The sequence below is a fragment of the Thermobia domestica genome, chromosome 2 (genome assembly GCF_964235325.1).
Source record: "Thermobia domestica chromosome 2, izTheDome1.hap1.1, whole genome shotgun sequence".
Classification (NCBI taxonomy): domain Eukaryota; kingdom Metazoa; phylum Arthropoda; class Insecta; order Zygentoma; family Lepismatidae; genus Thermobia; species Thermobia domestica.
Window position 1 is genome coordinate 45,719,198 of NC_137455.1, and position 17,611 is coordinate 45,736,808.

The 17,611-nt window shown below is 36.7% G+C and overlaps 1 non-coding gene across 1 annotated transcript; it reads left to right on the plus strand.

Annotated features, from left to right (window-relative positions):
* Nucleotides 1-17,300: 17,300 nt before the first annotated feature.
* TRNAP-UGG (transfer RNA proline (anticodon UGG)) lies at nucleotides 17,301-17,372 on the plus strand. The gene has a single exon. It is a non-coding gene; the product is annotated as a tRNA-Pro (tRNA).
* Nucleotides 17,373-17,611: the final 239 nt, after the last annotated feature.

Consider the following 17,611-nt stretch of genomic DNA (forward strand, 5'->3'; position numbering starts at 1 on the left):
ACACTTATAAACTCCTTTCTAAGTAATGTCGCACTCAATGAAAATACATTAATAATCGATCGCCAGTTCAAAATTAGGATATAAGTTAACGAAGAAAAATGTAAACACATAGATGTTATGCACTTGCAAGTACATGGAAATAAATCACAATTTAAGCACTTAACGTGCAAACTGAGGTCACACTTTCCACTGAGACACACACGAAGTATTCACAAAAACTTGTACATAGTTCAGAAAGTCCACAAAGGAGTATAACCACAGAAAGTTCACAATAAATGCAGAGCAGTAGAGCGACCACACTTCAAGAAGCTCTCTTTCTGTCAATCCATCAATGAATCTGATGAATTCCCGATACCTTCTTTATCATGACGGTGCACAGTGGTCCAGAAACCCTGAAAATGTGGCCAAAATAGGAAGATGTGGTTCCATGTCCATGAAACTTGACATATAAAGGTTTGTGAGGTCGCTGAGTATGATTCTGATATCCAAATTAAAAACTTCACAATGGCGGATCCAATATGGCGGACAGAAAAAAGAAAAAATCAAGCCATGGAGCTAAAAATGGATAAATAAAGGTTTTTGGGGTTGCTGAATACGAATCTGATATCCAAATGAAAAAAATGCAAAATTTCGGATCAAATATGGTGGATGCAATATGGCGGATTGTGGAAACAAATAAGACATGTAGTCACCAAATGTGTATAATAGCATGCAATATATATATATATATATATATATATATATATATATATATATATGAATACATAAAATGGACGTATGTATATATATATATATATATATATATATATATATATATATATATATATATATATATATATATATAAGTAAACAAATATATATTTTCTAACTGAAATATGTACCACGTTGGTTGCAAAATGTGCACACTCCTCAGTCCGTGTTGCATTGTACAGTACATACAAAACAAGTATTTTGTTCAGAACCAACGTGGCAGATAGGCAGTTAATAGTCTTTAACACAGTTATTCGGACTGATCATCAGAAGGCTGTGCGTGCGGAGCCTCTATATCTTTCAAAAGCATGAGTACAGCTGGAGACAGTTGCTTTTTCCTATGCTTCTGTGCCATGGGTTCACGAAGCGTCGAGATTTTGGGATCACTTGTGACCAGGAGTCGCAGAAATATATCTCGCAACGTGTCCCCTCGTGTGCACTTACGAGAATGATGTTCCCTGTACTGTTTGATATGCTTGTTTCGGGCCTCCTGGGCCTCTTCGGACATCTGCCCAATCGGTAATATGCAATGACTGATAATTGCGGATCCATGAACAAGAACTTTATGCACTGAAGCGGGCATGTAGAACCACGAATAGTGTTGAAGGTACAGTTCCAGTATATCATTTGACCAAGCTTCAAATTTACGTGGATCTATCTCAAGCCCACAAGATAAGGCGTGAAGCAACACAGCACACTTCTCGATAAGATCCCGGTTCGATGAATGCAACCTTATCGGGATATTGAAAGAAACGACGGGCAATGTTTCCGTCATTTGAAGTACCGCTTCCGCCTTGCCTTGGTTCATCGATGATCAGCTCTAATTGGGCCTTCATGGCCTTTTGGATGTCGGCTTGCTTCTTCCTCATGATCAGTTTGTGTTCTTTACGAATTTGCCATCTTCGAAGATCCAAGCGGTATGCAACATGAAGCAGCCACTCCATAAAACGGATCCATGTATGAAGAGGAGACAGTCCGAAGCCAAGATTGTCAGGTTTTACTGGCTTAAGGCCCTTTGTCAATGTGTTCATCTCCTTTGGCGTTGCGCCACACACATAGCAGGTCTGTGTTGATTTTGTGTGCGTAATCGCGTTACAGACTTTGCCGTCAACCATTGTGAAATGCAGGCTGTGTGTGACCTCAAATACCTTTCCTGCGATGGTGATTTGGCTAGGCGTCAGTTCTTGTATTTGTCCCTGCATACATTAAAATTCTTGTCGTATCAGTTCAGTTGTTTCCTTCTTAAACTGCAACCTTATGGGCCAGCAGAATCTCGGGGATGATGGCCGCTGATTCTGCAACACTACGACTCGTAATCACTTCCTTTCATAGAACAGTTGAATTGGTATAATTGACGTGAACACAATGTCAGTGTCTGTAAAGCCCTCGTCTTGTGCAACTTGTTTGTATTCAGCGTGTCCAGTAGTACCATCGCATCCCCATTTGGTGATGAGCTGAAGTGACATACTATATTTCGCTGGAATTCTTTCTAGCACAGGCTCCTGTGTTTGTACAATTCGTGCAGCTGTGCGGTCCTGCGTCCTGCAGTGGCTCGTAAAACGTGGACAAGTTTTCGTCTTGATATGTGATACGCCATGTCAGAAACGAAAAGAAAATGCCCATTCAGCATTAATGACCTATACTGTTCGTCACATTACGATTATCATAATTACTGATACTGTAAGTCATAACTATGTTACACACAACATACTGTTGTTGTATTGCTGAGGTCTGTCATTGTGATTTGTATGGCAATGTATGTGCTGATATCGCATATAGTCTTCTATTTACTCCTTCATGCACAATTTCTCGTCATTAGGGTTTCAATTTCCAATCGTTTCAATTGTACATGCTTTTAGTTAGTTTAAATAGCTTTTATGCCACAACTATTTTATTACAAATACAATGAGAGCATTATTTGCAAAGTAGAACACACATTCGACGTATAATATACTCTGTTATGAAATGCCGTTGGATTCATTTGTCTACTCAATACCTTACTCCAGCTTTCTTTGCAAACCTTTAGTCTAGCAACACTGAATATCTACAGATGGCAATACTGAAGGTGCTTTTTCCATCTCCTTTGTGTCGACTAACATTATCTATGGTCATGGTACGTTACTATTCATTATCTCTATTCGTTTATGAGACAATTGCAAACGAATGAATATCAAACCTTTGCCTTCCAGAGGGTCCGGCCGCCCCTTACTTTCATTTATTTTCATTACTTCAACTACAAACTGACGCTGTTAGCAAGTTTCTGGTTTCGGATTTACACTTCTCATGACATAATGCTTTAGAACAACATATTTCCATATATACGACAGTTTACCCTTGTTGTTCAGTCATTTTTGTTTACTATCAGCTTCCCACAAACATCCCTCGATTTTACACAACCGAGCAAAATGGAGCAAAGTTTGTTTGTAGTGTCTAATTCCGAGGATATTGGGCTCATATGTACGAGAAACATCTGAGCTTCACTTGGCTTCACTCAAAAGAAAAGTCTAGAAACACAAAAATACACGTATACTTTTGTTTCCTTTGCTACGCTTACCTTTAACGCTCATTCCAACGGGACACTGCAATCACATCACACATCTACGCACACCAACAGCAAGCATAAGCTTTGCATATATAATATATCCTGACCCCCTTGTTCAGTTGACGAAGGACATACATAACACAACACTGGTAACTTTGTTGTCTCTAGCTGATACACAACTGCTGTTTTGTGCACAGGCAACCTCTTACATTGGACGCCAGTCACAGACTGCGGGAGGCTATTATTTGAAACACCCATGTCGATATGACTGCCCAAGGTCGATGCCTATCCAGCACTACTACTAGTTCCGACATTTGCGTCATGTAATTTTGGCCAGGTTTTGAGGGTCTCTGGACCACTGTGCGGTGGGAGGGTTCAAGGCAACAGCTCCTCGACACCTACTACGCATACCCCTTCATGACGACCACGTTTCCCAACGGTAGTGGCTTTTTTCGACAAGATAATGCACCGTGTTACAAGGCCAAGAATGGAATGGAATGGTTCGAGAAACACAGGGCTTGTTCCAAGTGATGTGCTGCCCCCCAACTCACAGGATCTGAACCCAATCGAACACACCCGGAATGTGATTGAACGTGACGTCAGAGCGTATCGCCCCCATCCCCAAAATTTACGGAAATTAGGTGACCTGTGTGTGCACATGTGGTGCCAACTCTCTCCAGCGACCTACCAAGGATCATTGCGTCCATGCCAAGACGTGTCGCCATTGTTATCTGTGCCAAAGGTGGATATACTAACAATTATGTAGGTTTTCATAATGTTCTGGCTGATGTATGCGTATATTTTAATTTGTATATTTTGTCTCGACTTGAATTTCGAGACGTCTCGAGTCGAGACAAAAACTGTCGAGTCGAGACACGAGTCGAGACGACGTTTTCTCGAGACGAGTCGAGCCAGGCTTAAATCTCGACTCGACTCGACTCGTGCGCATCCCTAATAGTAGGCACACGCATTTCCGTCACAGGTACAGCGAGACATTTGGGTGTTATCTTTGATGACCATCTTTCATGGCCTGGACATCTTCAGCATCTCATATCTCTGGCGCAAAATAAACTAAATCTTCTGAAGAGATTAGTCGGAACTTCCTGGGGCCTTCATCAAGAGACTGTGTTGAACACTTACAAAGTTTTCTTACGACCATCTATACTCCATGGACACATCGCATGGCTTAATGCCATAACAGATTCTACACTCGCCTCCAGATAATTGAAAGACATGCATTACGACTGGCATATCGCATGAAACTGCCTAGTCCTACCCGTCTACTATATGATCGTATTCCATTTCCACATCTACTTTTTCATTTAGAAAAAATGCGTACCAGATACATCACTACTCGTTGGAGGCAAGGCCATTCCATCCTTGGCAGTAGTATACGTATAGATGCTGAACAAGACGTTCCACCCCGTCTACAACCTACACCCCTTCAGCACTTAATTACAATGTATGTTCTTTCACATCCTGACGAACACATAGACGACTTTCTATTAGCATATCAACCACCAGATTTATCACCCAACACCTATCCATCTTTTGCACCTTAATTCGCAATAACAAGGACATCATATTGTCTCTCATTATGTGTCGAGTCGCCCCGGCACAAGAAGATAACCTTTCATCTGTTTAACTAACCAATATCACTGTGTTGTGGCGTCATATTTACATTGCTTCTTTTCATACATACATCATGACAAATAATGAACATACGATGAATGACGATTATTAATCAATTGATGAATAAAGATTCCCATATAATGGCTGAATAAAGATATCAAATAAATGAAATAAAACCTCTTTGTCCTTCCACTATATCCTTAATTCCCTTATACACTTAACTTCACTCCCAAGAGAAAGTATTCCCTTCTACGGGTTTTGCATTTTTTTTTAAAAAAAAAAAAAGCGTTTTTATTGATATTGTAGCATTTTAATAGATAGATTAAAACAAATGAACTGCTCAAATAGCAGAAGAAGAAAGAAAGTAAGGAAGGAGAAAAGCATGACACTAGCATGAACTTTGCGGATGATTTGGCACGTACACCATTCGTTTCAGTTTCACTTGATTTAAATGTTCATTAAAAGTTCCGGAACACATTGCAAATCAACCGTCCCTGCAGTAGTCTCATCATCTGTTAAAAAACGAAATTCTACAGAAGCGTTGTTACACTTTCTGAGAGATTTTCAAGCAACAAGACTGATTTATTTCAAGCTCATAAGTTAGGTTTTTCTTCCCAGTTAAGCAGGATTAAATGCATCATAAAAAAGAAAAAGATTTTCTAATATAGTTTTGACTTATTCTCCCAAAAATGAGAGTAGCATATTTTTGAAGCACGAGATGCTGCAAAGTAAGTTTCGAACTTGGTCTGAGATTGCTTGTTTTCTCAGAAAATTTTATCCTTGAAACATCTACAAGAGGATGATTTAGTGGTTTCTAAGTATTTTTTTTTAACCTTGCACCCCATTTCTTAAATCTTGTATACTTCCTCACTTCCTTGCTACTCGTTGGTATGCCCATTCATTCAATTTCAGATGACATGTTGAATTTACAAAATCTTCAATAATAATAATAATAATAATAATAATAATAATAATAATAATAATAATAATAATAATAATAATAATAATAATAATAATAATAATAATAATAATAATAATAATTTCTACGAAAACTTCAGCATACCATTGAAGTAATATTATTTTTTTTTTACCAACTTTGCTCTTAGTGGAACTACAATTCTTATTCAATAATTATTTAGTGTTTGTACGGTATTTTATTTAATTCCACTTGCATACAATATTAATAATTACTAATACAGTTTTATTTCTGTAATTAGTTGCATCCACCTTGCTTGCGCTCCCACATGGGAGCGCGACCAAGGTTGAGAACTACTCACTTAGATATTGCCGGCATTTGTATAGGGTGTTACAAAATTTGTCACAATATTTTTTTAAATAGATTCCTCACATGAAAGTAAGAAAAAAAATAATATGGTCAGTCGGAAGTGTGTAGTTTCGTAGTTATATTACCTATGTAGATATATTATATTGTCTATCTACTTGCACAATCATTTTTTAGAGAGGTTGTTTGGAAGTACTTGATCACTCTCCACTTACCTCTCTAAAAAAAATTAATGTGCAAATACTGGAGCATTCTTAAACATGGATATTTGTGTAGTTCACATTACCAGTTTCTAAGTGATGTCTAATCATGTCTTGACCCGACTACGATAGGTCACGTAGTAGAGCAGCTATGAACTTTTTAAGTTCATTTGTTTCACGTTCTAGGCACCCTATAACTCCGAAACTATCCACTTTTGAGCGCACAGGTCCATACGGACTTTTTTTTTCTTATTTTGATGTCAGGAATTTGTTCCCTAAAATATTGTGACACATTTTTGCAACGCCACGTATAGCTACTCTAATGATACAAGAATACGTATCACTGTTTTTAGTTTTATTTCTTGTAAGATCAATGTAACATCGACAAAATACACCGGAGTGACTGATTTCTACCAATTTCGGTATGGATTTCACCTCCATGGAAAAGCTCAGTTCCTAGCTTTTCACCCCCTACACCCTGGCCAATGAGTCTTCATCCCGGCGAAATTAAAATACCGCTAATTTTACAGCAATTATGTGATATCTCTAAATAGATAAAATATAATAGAAATGTGGAACAAGAGCGCCCTAGACAATATTATTTTACATGAGAAACTGTTATCACGACTCACTTATCTGCTTTCGATTTCGAGCCATTTTGAAAATCGGCATTTATTTTCGCGTTTTTAAACAGCTGAAAACGGAAAGCCACTAGGTGACTTGTGATAACGGTACCTCACGCAAAATAATATTGTCTAGGGCGCTCTTGTTCCATATTTCAATTATCTTTTATCTATTTGAAGATATCACGTAATTACTGTAAAATTAGCGGTATTTTAATTTCGTCGGGATGAAGACTCTTAAGTAGTTTTTGAGGTTTTTTGTCTCACCGACGCTTTACTTTACAAAAAAAGAGTGGATAAAACATTTGCAAGGCGAAAAGAGAGAGTCAATAACAAGTTAGTTAATATTATATAGTCATGTACTACGAGCAGGCGTAGTAACTTCAGATGTTTTATGTATCACTCATCTGTGTGTAATATATGCAATTAGAAATGACAATCAACCGTATCCCTCTATCGGAGAAAGAAAAGATAAAAAATTAATCATAATTACAATCAATTGATTCTTGCAAACGAATTGCCACACTGCGATCACACAATTCCCTGTAATTAAACAAAATGAAAGAGAATAGGCTTACAAATTATACGCACGTAACACAATGTTTTTTTACTACACTGTATCAATTACAAAGAACGCAAATGTTTTTCTCCTTTATTCTCCCAAGCGAATTAACCATAAAAGTATGTACTTAGAGTATACTGTGTTAATACTTTCCCTTGTAATTAACAAAGTTTTTTCTTTCTTTCTTTTCTTTGAAGTTCTTTTGTATTTTTTCTTTAAAAATGTTTTGACTGTTCGACTATTTCATTTGAATTTTAACTGATTTTTTTTTCCCAACTTGCCTTCTTGTCTTGATTGTTTGGATTAAATTATGTCATCAATACTTACGAAGTTTCTATCGACCTGATTTTCTGCAAATTTTGCATATCTGCTTCTCTTCAATAACAATAACATTGTTGTTATCCATTCCAACGAAGATTCGATATGTTAGTTAAATCAATATCAAATTTTTGAGCACTAAATATAATTTCAAACTCAAAATGTGTTTGAGAGAATATGGTGGCTCAGCGGTAGAGTGCTCAACTCCGATGCGATGGGTCCCTGATCTGATCCAAGGCCATGTGAGTTTGTCGGATCCTCTTTGGATTCACCCACTTCCTCCCAAAATGAAATGAAACTATATATATATATATATATATATATATATATATATATATATATATATATATATATATATATATATATATATATATATATATATATATATTCAGTTTAAGGTTGGTGTAAAGGGACAAGCTTTGCCGATAGATGTCACTACAATCTTTGTATCTCTCTGATGTATTTTTTACCTTTCACGAAAATTCACGATTTCTCTTACTAGTTTCAGCCTAGAGACAGGAGTGCCCACAGAGGGGGGGCTATGACGCAAACTGCGTCATTGAAATATTTGGGGGGGTAAAAATCTATATAAATATGTTTGCGGGGGTGTAAAAATTAATCGAAAAGATTTTTTTCATGGAAGAACACCTACGGATAGACAATTGGGGGGGGGTGCGTCATGCACATAAGGGGGGGTGAGCACCACTGCTAGAGACTTCAAATTTCTAGAGAAGGAACTTCATAACCTATCGAAGGCAACAATTCGTGCCGATTTTTTATTTAGAATTTTCTTCATTGTTCAAATTGTTATATTGTTAAAGGTTTCGATATCTATTCCAACAATCAAGCCATTTCAACAATGAAGAAAATTTTAAATAAAAAATCGACAAGGATTGTTGCCATCGATAGGTCATTAAGTTTCTTCTCTAAAAATTTGAAGTCTCTAGGTTGAAATTTGTAAGAGAAATCGTGAGTTTTCGTGAAAGGTAAAAAATACATGAGAGAGATACGAAGACTGTAGTGACATCTATCGGCAAAACTTGTCCCTTTAAACCAACCTTAACGTTCAATGATTATGCCGTTTTAGGCTAAGGCAGACGATCATTAAGGTAGGTGAATGATGATGGAAGAGTTGGTAAGTTGAGAACGTGGGAGGAAAGAGATTATTATTATTATTATTATTATTATTATTATTATTATTATTATTATTATTATTATTATTATTATTATTATTATTTTAAAATCAGTACAATATTTTGTGTTCTCAAAGGTGAAATTCTGAATTAATCGGAATGTATGGCCATCATAACTGCGAGGCAATTAAGAAATACTTTAGGAAAGGGGTCTAGAAATACCAGCTGTGGGAGTCGATGTAAGAACTACACATCGGCTATTTTCCTAGCCCTTGTAATCTATAACGTCGAATTACCTTCATGGTTGACCCCACGTATTGTATACATGAACTAAAAAAAAAAAAAAAAAAGGACAATGTAATGTATATACGTACACTTTCCAAAATTGGAGGTTTAATTATAAAATCTGCGGTTATGTGATTCTATTTTTAATACGTTTTGCTTTATTTTGGGTGTATATATGCATTCTACTTTTGAGCTTTTCCGAACAAAACTTGTGTCCAACACAGGATATCATTAGTAAATTAACCGCAACGGAGATAGGAGCATTCTTGATCACTTTAAAATGCACGAAATGAAGAACCTTTCTTTCAATATACGAAAAAAGATCTAAAAATGGAATAGTTTTACTTAAAAGTGACTGAAACTATATTCTTTTATATTCCATAATATGATTGATTATATGTGGCTTAAAGTAAACTTGTTGGACACCCATAAAAGAATTAAATATTACATGTTTCTCATCAACTTCAAACAACTGAGATTTCTGACCAATTTAGGTAATATAATGGATGTTCCATGCTTTAATTTTCAGACGCTTATGACCAGCGATTTTAATGAGAGTAAATAATGGAAGAGCCAACTGTTACATATTTCTGCCAGTATTTCCGGCACCACTTGCTTCCGCTGGATTCTAAGTATATACATGTGCCATAAATGAAGGTTAAAATGCTGATGTTTCGTGCTTACTTATAAATGTTATAGGGGAGGGTGGGGCAAGTGAGACACGTTAAGACAAAAGCGTCAATAACGTACGTTTTGTAACCATTAGGAGCACGAAACCTGTAACAAAGTAAATAGCAGTAGCGGTTCGTGGTCTGTAGAAGTACCGGTTGCAATGTTGCAATATCAAAGGTATGTAGTTACGCGCAAGTGTTCCCCTCCCCCCAGCATTCTTGAGTCTTATCCAAAAAATATTCAGGAAATATGAAGAGGAAAGTCCTTGTAAGCTCCATTTGTATATTTATTGATTAAAGTGTATTCTCTAATATTGATTTAATATATGTTATTTTCTTTTTCTTCAAATAACCTCTATCAATGTACGTTTATACACTATTTATATACAAAAACTTCTACGTTCATGTTATTGAACAAGAGATAAATCGAATATATAGCATATACTGTAAGCCATGAATGATATCGTTAACTCAAAAAGAAGAAAAAAAGCAAGAGAATTGCATATATTCATGCACACAGTTAAACAAAGTGATTTAATTAAGTAAACTATGCATTATTTTAAAATGGAAGGTCTTTCTTCGTTCTTTTCGAGCTTCAAAAATTTTTATGACTTCATTGAAATCTGAAATGCTGCTCGCCAAGTTTTTCTGAATAGAAAGCATCGCTACTTCAAATATTTTCCGCTTTATTTCTTTAAGGTACAGAAACACCTCTCTCCTCCGACAATATGCATTTTGTTAGCAGAATATAAGGGACAAAGAGTTCATTTTCAGTAACTACGTATTTTTGTCTGCTGTTCTATTATAAAGAAGCATGAAATATAAGATTTTTTCCTTCGAAAATGAAAAAAAAAATAAATAATAGTTTAACATTCCAGCAATTTAGGCTAAAGAAGACAGATGAGTATTGAAAGTGAATAATTTGAGATTAATTTTTTATGCTCTCCGCCGGAAATCGAACACGGGATCATGTGCACGAGCAACACACAGCTAGGAATTAGACCAGTGGTAAGGCATTCTCTTCTTCGAGTCTCGATCGCCCTCCCCCCCCTCCAGAATAGGATATATTTATTTTAAAAATAAAATCTATCCCAATATTTTTTACCTTTGTATTATAAATGTAAAATAAAATCTATTGACTTCGAACGACTGCCCTCCCCCAAATATACAGCTTGGATCCGCCCCTGCTACCATCAGACGCGTATTTGCTCTTTGCGAGTTTCTGTTTGGTGACGAACTTCTTTCTTCCAAGCGTCTATATCTCACTCAACCTATCAATTGAGTCAAACGCTGCCAAACGGAGGAATTCGTAACTACTACAGAAGCTGACTATATACCAGTTGCAACGAAGTAGCAACTGGAAAAGCGTAATACGGAAGGATAGCAGCGGTGCAAGAATAAATCCACTTCCTCATGTTAAGAGATAGGAGCGCACTGCCATATGCTCAGTGTTACTTACTGCTTCCAGTGGGAACGCTCGCTGCCACTGGATTTGTATATTACTCTCTTTCTTTCAGTTTTTCTAAATTATTTTTTTTTAAGAAATGCATCAATACTGTTTTGCGCTCAATAGCAAAGGTTTATTTTTTACTGATACACTACTTTAATACTTAAAAATATCTTTAGTATTAAAGAAATATCCGGTTGCACAACCATGCAACATATAGTACCAGCCGCCACTGGTAAATAGTAGTGTCTGCTGATATCTAATAAATAATGCAAAGTGCACTGCCAATCTATTGTGATTTAATAAGATAAGAAAACAGAAGATATACCAAGAAGACTCACTTGCCCCACCTAGTGGGGCAAGGAAGTCCACCAATGTTTTCTACACTACAAATAAAAAAGAATATATTTATATTATGAGAAAGTGAAATTACATACGAACAACGAATTGTTAACATGTCACTGTTACTATTATAAGCATTATGAACATTTATTGCGTTCTAAATGATGCTACTTTATTATAACCAACAGGGCTACACATTAGGCCTATGACTATCATCCCATAGTCTTCATCAGTACAACAAAAAATAATAATACCCATACACACCTGTCTTCCTGTCCAGAGTAGAAAAGAGCTACACTAAGGATAATTGTCGCAAACAAAATTATCCATGCCTGGTTCATTGTCAGTACATTCCTCATGCATCCATTGATTGCACTCCACGCATATTATCCACTCCTCCATATTAATGTCGGAGTATTTTTCGTTGCAATACACACAATGTGTTGTCTTCTTCAGCAGCTGCAATTGAAGAAGTGGGACCTTCATTAATTTGCACTTTCCTTCTTTCAGTTTAGGGCTTGTCATCACGGTTGGGGTTCATCACGGCTGTGGAATCTTTCATTGATTTTGCTTGTTTGGATCGTTGTCTGTCATCCAACATTTTCTTTTATGGATAGTTGGTGATCACTTCAGACCTTTCACGCTGCATATATCTGCGCTTCCTTCTAAAAGCAATGTCCTTCTGGGTTGGCAAGGGGATATCGCAATAAGGGGAACGTACGAAGTACTCGGTCCTGCAGTAGGCCGATCAGTACCAACAGGCACAGAAGGAAGTTCTGCGCTGTTTCCCTGATGTTCTTCTCGTAGATTGCTGGTGCTACCATATTCATCTGCTAATGGTTTCCCCTGCGTAGACCTAACAGCTGCAGCATTTGACCTCTCTTCTAAAGTCTGTCTCATATGATTCGATGCTTCAAACTCACTGTCTTCAAAAATATTTGGGTTCGTAGGAAATATGCCGGTTTTCTCGAACCCACTTACTATGTTCTTAGAAGTGAAAACTCGTAGAAATGCGTTCTTTATAATGGGACCCATATCATATTCACTTACTCTGTTTCCTGCATGGTTCGTCATGGGCGCATGAGTCAGATAAGGGGCAAGTGCGTCCACTCATTTTTTTCCTGGTCGCACTTGCCCCACCCTGCACTCAGTCTTTCTTTCGCGCCTGCTCACGAGGCTAGGAGTCCTGCACTTCTGCCAAGCTTCCATGTGACAACTCAACCTTCGTGTTGTCACACATATTGCCTATTACCCACCAAATCATTTACAATCATGGTTATTCTGGACTTTAATATGCTGATATGATTCTTCAAATTGAATAAAAACAGAAATTTACCTGTTCAGATTTCAATTTCGGGCAGATACTTGCACATCGATGTTCACTTGATAAACGACAGTCTCATACTGAATTCTAGCATCGTTCAAGATATCACAAATCATATCTTACTGGCGATATGGGGTGGACACACTTTGCCCCTCTCCCCTAATGAAAGAGGAAAATGCAGTTTTTATTTAAATTTTCGAAACTCTAGAGTGAAAATGGATCATCAAGGATAAACGTATCTAACTATCATTAAATGTGAAACATTCAGTAACCTATGCTCTCTCTTAGATATTGCTCTCTATGTATTGTTTATATACGAAAATGTGGAACCTTGCACATTCACTGATTCTGCAAGTAACGAAATTACTTGACTGGTCTATTGTAAACGAAGCATTTTTCGAAAATTGACTGCGGGTTACAAAATCATTACTCCTTTATTACGAGTAATATGCCACTGTTGGGAGTATGTGTAACATCGTTAGTAAAATACAAACAGTAATAGATACAATTTCTCACTTGATAGTGTTTTAACATATGCAGTACAAAAATAAATTAATTACCTGTTCCGTATTGGCAATGAATAACATACAATTTGGCGCAATGAAAATTTGTTTGTTTTGTCGATTTGCTCAAAAACTACGCATGTTAATTTTCTCTCAGGCATCTGATTTTGTTCATCTCGATGTAATCTATGAATTGATATATTTTTCATCTTTGCACGGTTAAACAGAAATTATAATTTAAGAGTTGATCATGATATTTGCCTATATCTCATTAACCGTACTGTGCACTGTCGTCTTGCTAGTCTCATAATGAAAAGAGTATATTTCAGGATCAGTTTTAAATCAATAGTTTTCGTACTTACCGTAGAGCATCAATTTTTGGTTTTGAAAAAAAATCTCCATTTCATTTCCTCGTCTGTCCGATTTGGGTGATTTTTGGATATGTTGTAGCTAAGTACCCCTGGTAAATTGTTTATATGGGGCTAACTCCCCATCACCAACCCTGTGACCTCCAGAGGACACCAATAGTTACCCCGTTACATGGACTATTCTCATTTGCCGTAGCCCAGTATAAAACACAACTATTTTTTGTATGTCAAGTTGAACCAGTTCTACCAACACCCATTATGTGACCTTTGGTGACTTCTGGGGCACAGGCTTGGTCATAGGGAGTTGACCCCATATAAACAATTTCCCGGGAGGTCCTCAATTACAACATATACAAAAATCTCCCAAATCGGTCAGACGAGGGAATGCAATGCTGTTTGTACGATGTGACCTTTGGTGACCTCTGGGGGCACAAGGTTGGTCATAGGGAGTTGGTCCCATATACACAATTGACCAGGGGGTCCTCAGCTACAACATATCCAAAAATCACCCAAATCAGACAGACGAGAAAATGCAATGCTTTTTGTACGGAGTGACCTTTGGTGACCTCTGGAGGTCACAGGGTTGATCATAGAGAGTTGGCCCTATATAAACAATTGACCGGGCGGTGCTCACAAGTAAAGGGTCCAAATGGATGAATAAAGTTGCGGGATGAGACATAGTGCGTCTGATAGAGTACCGGTATGTGAAAATATGTGCATGTGCAAAGTTATAGCAGCTGAGCACCATAAGAAACGGAGAGGGAGGGAGTCAAAGTTGGTGGGGAAGGCCTATGCTATGTTATAGGAATACGTCAAATAAAGTGTTGAGTCGTAAAAATAATGAAAGATAGACAATACAAACAGTAGTAGTTTCACATATTGGCAAAAGAAGAATGGGCAGAGTAGATCATGGACCTCCGCCGCCATATTGAAATTTGCCATTTTGAAATTTGTGATTTTTTTTATATGGAAAGGTAGTCATGTGATATATCAATTAGGGCCAGCATGTTCTCAAAAAGTCAATTATGAACTTTAGTGATTGTTACTTGTACTTATTTGGAAGATTCAAGATCATCTTTACAGTTATTTACGAAAATTTAGGAGACTGATACACGTATGTTGAAAGTTTGGATTATTATGAAAATACATTCGACTGCAGTAGCCCACTTTTCATCCAGATATCACAAGCTACGCTCATTCCAAGTTACTTTTGCTTACGAAGGTGGACAAAGAAAGTTGAGTGAAAATATAGCAAGTTGTGAGAAAAATTGTGGTCTACATACAGTACGTTATAATTTCATTCCAATCTATCAGATTTTATTGTGTGATGGTCTATATTAGTAAGTATGTCAGTTAACAAAAGGTAGCTATATAAACTCCACATCCTTTTCAAACAAAAGCAAAAACAAAGCGGAAACGGTTCTTCCAGACAGTTCCGAACAGTTCTCTTCGGCACTATATGAAGGAAATCGGAAGTAATGTCATAAATAAAAATGCACTAATATAAACCTTGGATATCAAATTTCACTGTTAGTTTTCTTGGCTTATAGATATGTTTAACTTAAATTTGTTTTCGTGATAATCCAAACTTTCAACACACAAGTATCAGGCTCCTAGATTTTTGTAAAAAGGCCTAACTATAAAGTTGATACTAAATCTTCCAAATAAGTACAGATAATGATCACTAAAGTTCATAATTGACTTTTTGAGAACATGCCAGCCCTAATTGATATATCACATGACTACCTTTCCATTTCAAACAATATCACAGATTTCAAAATGGCGGATTTCAAGATGGCGGCGGAGGTTCATGATCTACTCTGCCCATTCTTCTTTTGCCAATATGTAAAACTACTACTTTTTGTATTGTCTATCTTTCATTTTTTTTTACGACTGAACACTTTATTTGATGTATTTCTATAACATAGCTTAGGCCTTCCCCACCAACTTTGACCCCCTCCCTCTCCGTTTCTTATGGCGCTCAGCCGCTATAACTTTGCACATATTTTCACATTCTCTATCAGACGCACTATGTCTCATCCCGCAACTCGATTCATCCATTTGGACCCTTTACTTGTCAGTTATAACATCCAAAAATCAACCAAGTCCGACAAACGAAAAAATGCAATACTTTTTGTACGGTGTTCTTTATCAACTACTCATTCATGAAGTTTATAAAGGTACTTTGGTTCTACATGAGAATAAAGAGTACTTACGAACTACATGCATAGCAGGTGTGCACGCAGAAGTTTTTCTTGAGAGGGGTCCAAAGTTTGGTATATGTGTATGTGTGGAATGTTTGTCCAATACTTCTGAAAGGCTTTCGTATTACCAAGCTTTATCATGTGGACGAGCTCAGAGAGAGAGAAAAAAATCTTAACATTTTCTCCAGGTTCTGACGAAGAAAAGTCTGGAGACTCATTTTCTTTCAAGAGATTCAGAATATCAGCTTTGTTGATTGTTCTTGGTTATTCATTGGCAAAAGAGATAGGGGTAGTCCTGATTTTTATGTCGGAAAAAGTCTCTGTCCTGATTAGGCCCAGTCATTTTTCAGTAACATCTTTAACGTTGTAGTCTTATAGATGCAGTTTTTCACTAGTCATGCCAAAAATAGGGAAATTATTGCATTTCATTGGATCTATGATTTCTTTGAGACAGTGACTAGCGCTTGTTCATAAAGTTTCTAAATTCTTCTTGGTCTTAGTTTACAATACCTAATACAATGATCCCAACATTTCCTCTCTTGATTAGACAATCATTGAAGTGAAGAAGACCTCATGCTCAGAAAATAGGTTTATTGAATACTTAAATGCACAAATGAGGGCGTCAACATTCCGCTCTCGTATTATTGAGTTGTGTAAGTAGCTGTTTATGAATATTCCAATGATCGCGATCAAACCAATTACCTTTGTCTATGGCTTCGAATCTCTTAAGAAACCAAAACACCGTCATAATAATGTTTAATTTAGATAACAGGGACTTATCTAAATTAAGGGCGACAACGTCACAAACTGAGTTGAAGAGATGTTTGATGGTCTAGCTAACTCAAAGAAAAGAATCAGTGAACTATCATTGAAAACACCTACATATGTTAAATTCATGCTCAATTGAAAACACCTACATATGTTAAATTCATGTTCAATGAATGATAATTTAAAGCTTTTCTTGGTCCAGAAATGAAGTTGACCAATATGTATATATGAAAATTCGCCGAAAGTCGTAAATGGAACATGCAAGTTGTAACAACTTTCTCTCCCATTCCAGGAAAACAGTTATTTATTATTGAAGTTAATATTTATATACTACCATGCAGTAGGTGGCTCGTTGGTCTAGGGGTATGATTCTCGCTTTGGGTGCGAGAGGTCCCGGGTTCAAATCCCGGACGAGCCCGCGCATTTTTGATCATTATAATTATTATATTAATGTTCAGCTGTAAAATAGATATAAATCCATAAACAACATTAAAAATTATTTGACTTTAATATTGTACTGTATCAATCATCTTTTCTCCCTCCCACACACACCAAGATCTTGCTCAACCGTTAGGACTAACAGAGTAAATCTGTTCAGGTAAAGTTCCGTAAGTCTTTCATGAAGAAAGATGAGGCCAGTGTTCCCACTTCGATACT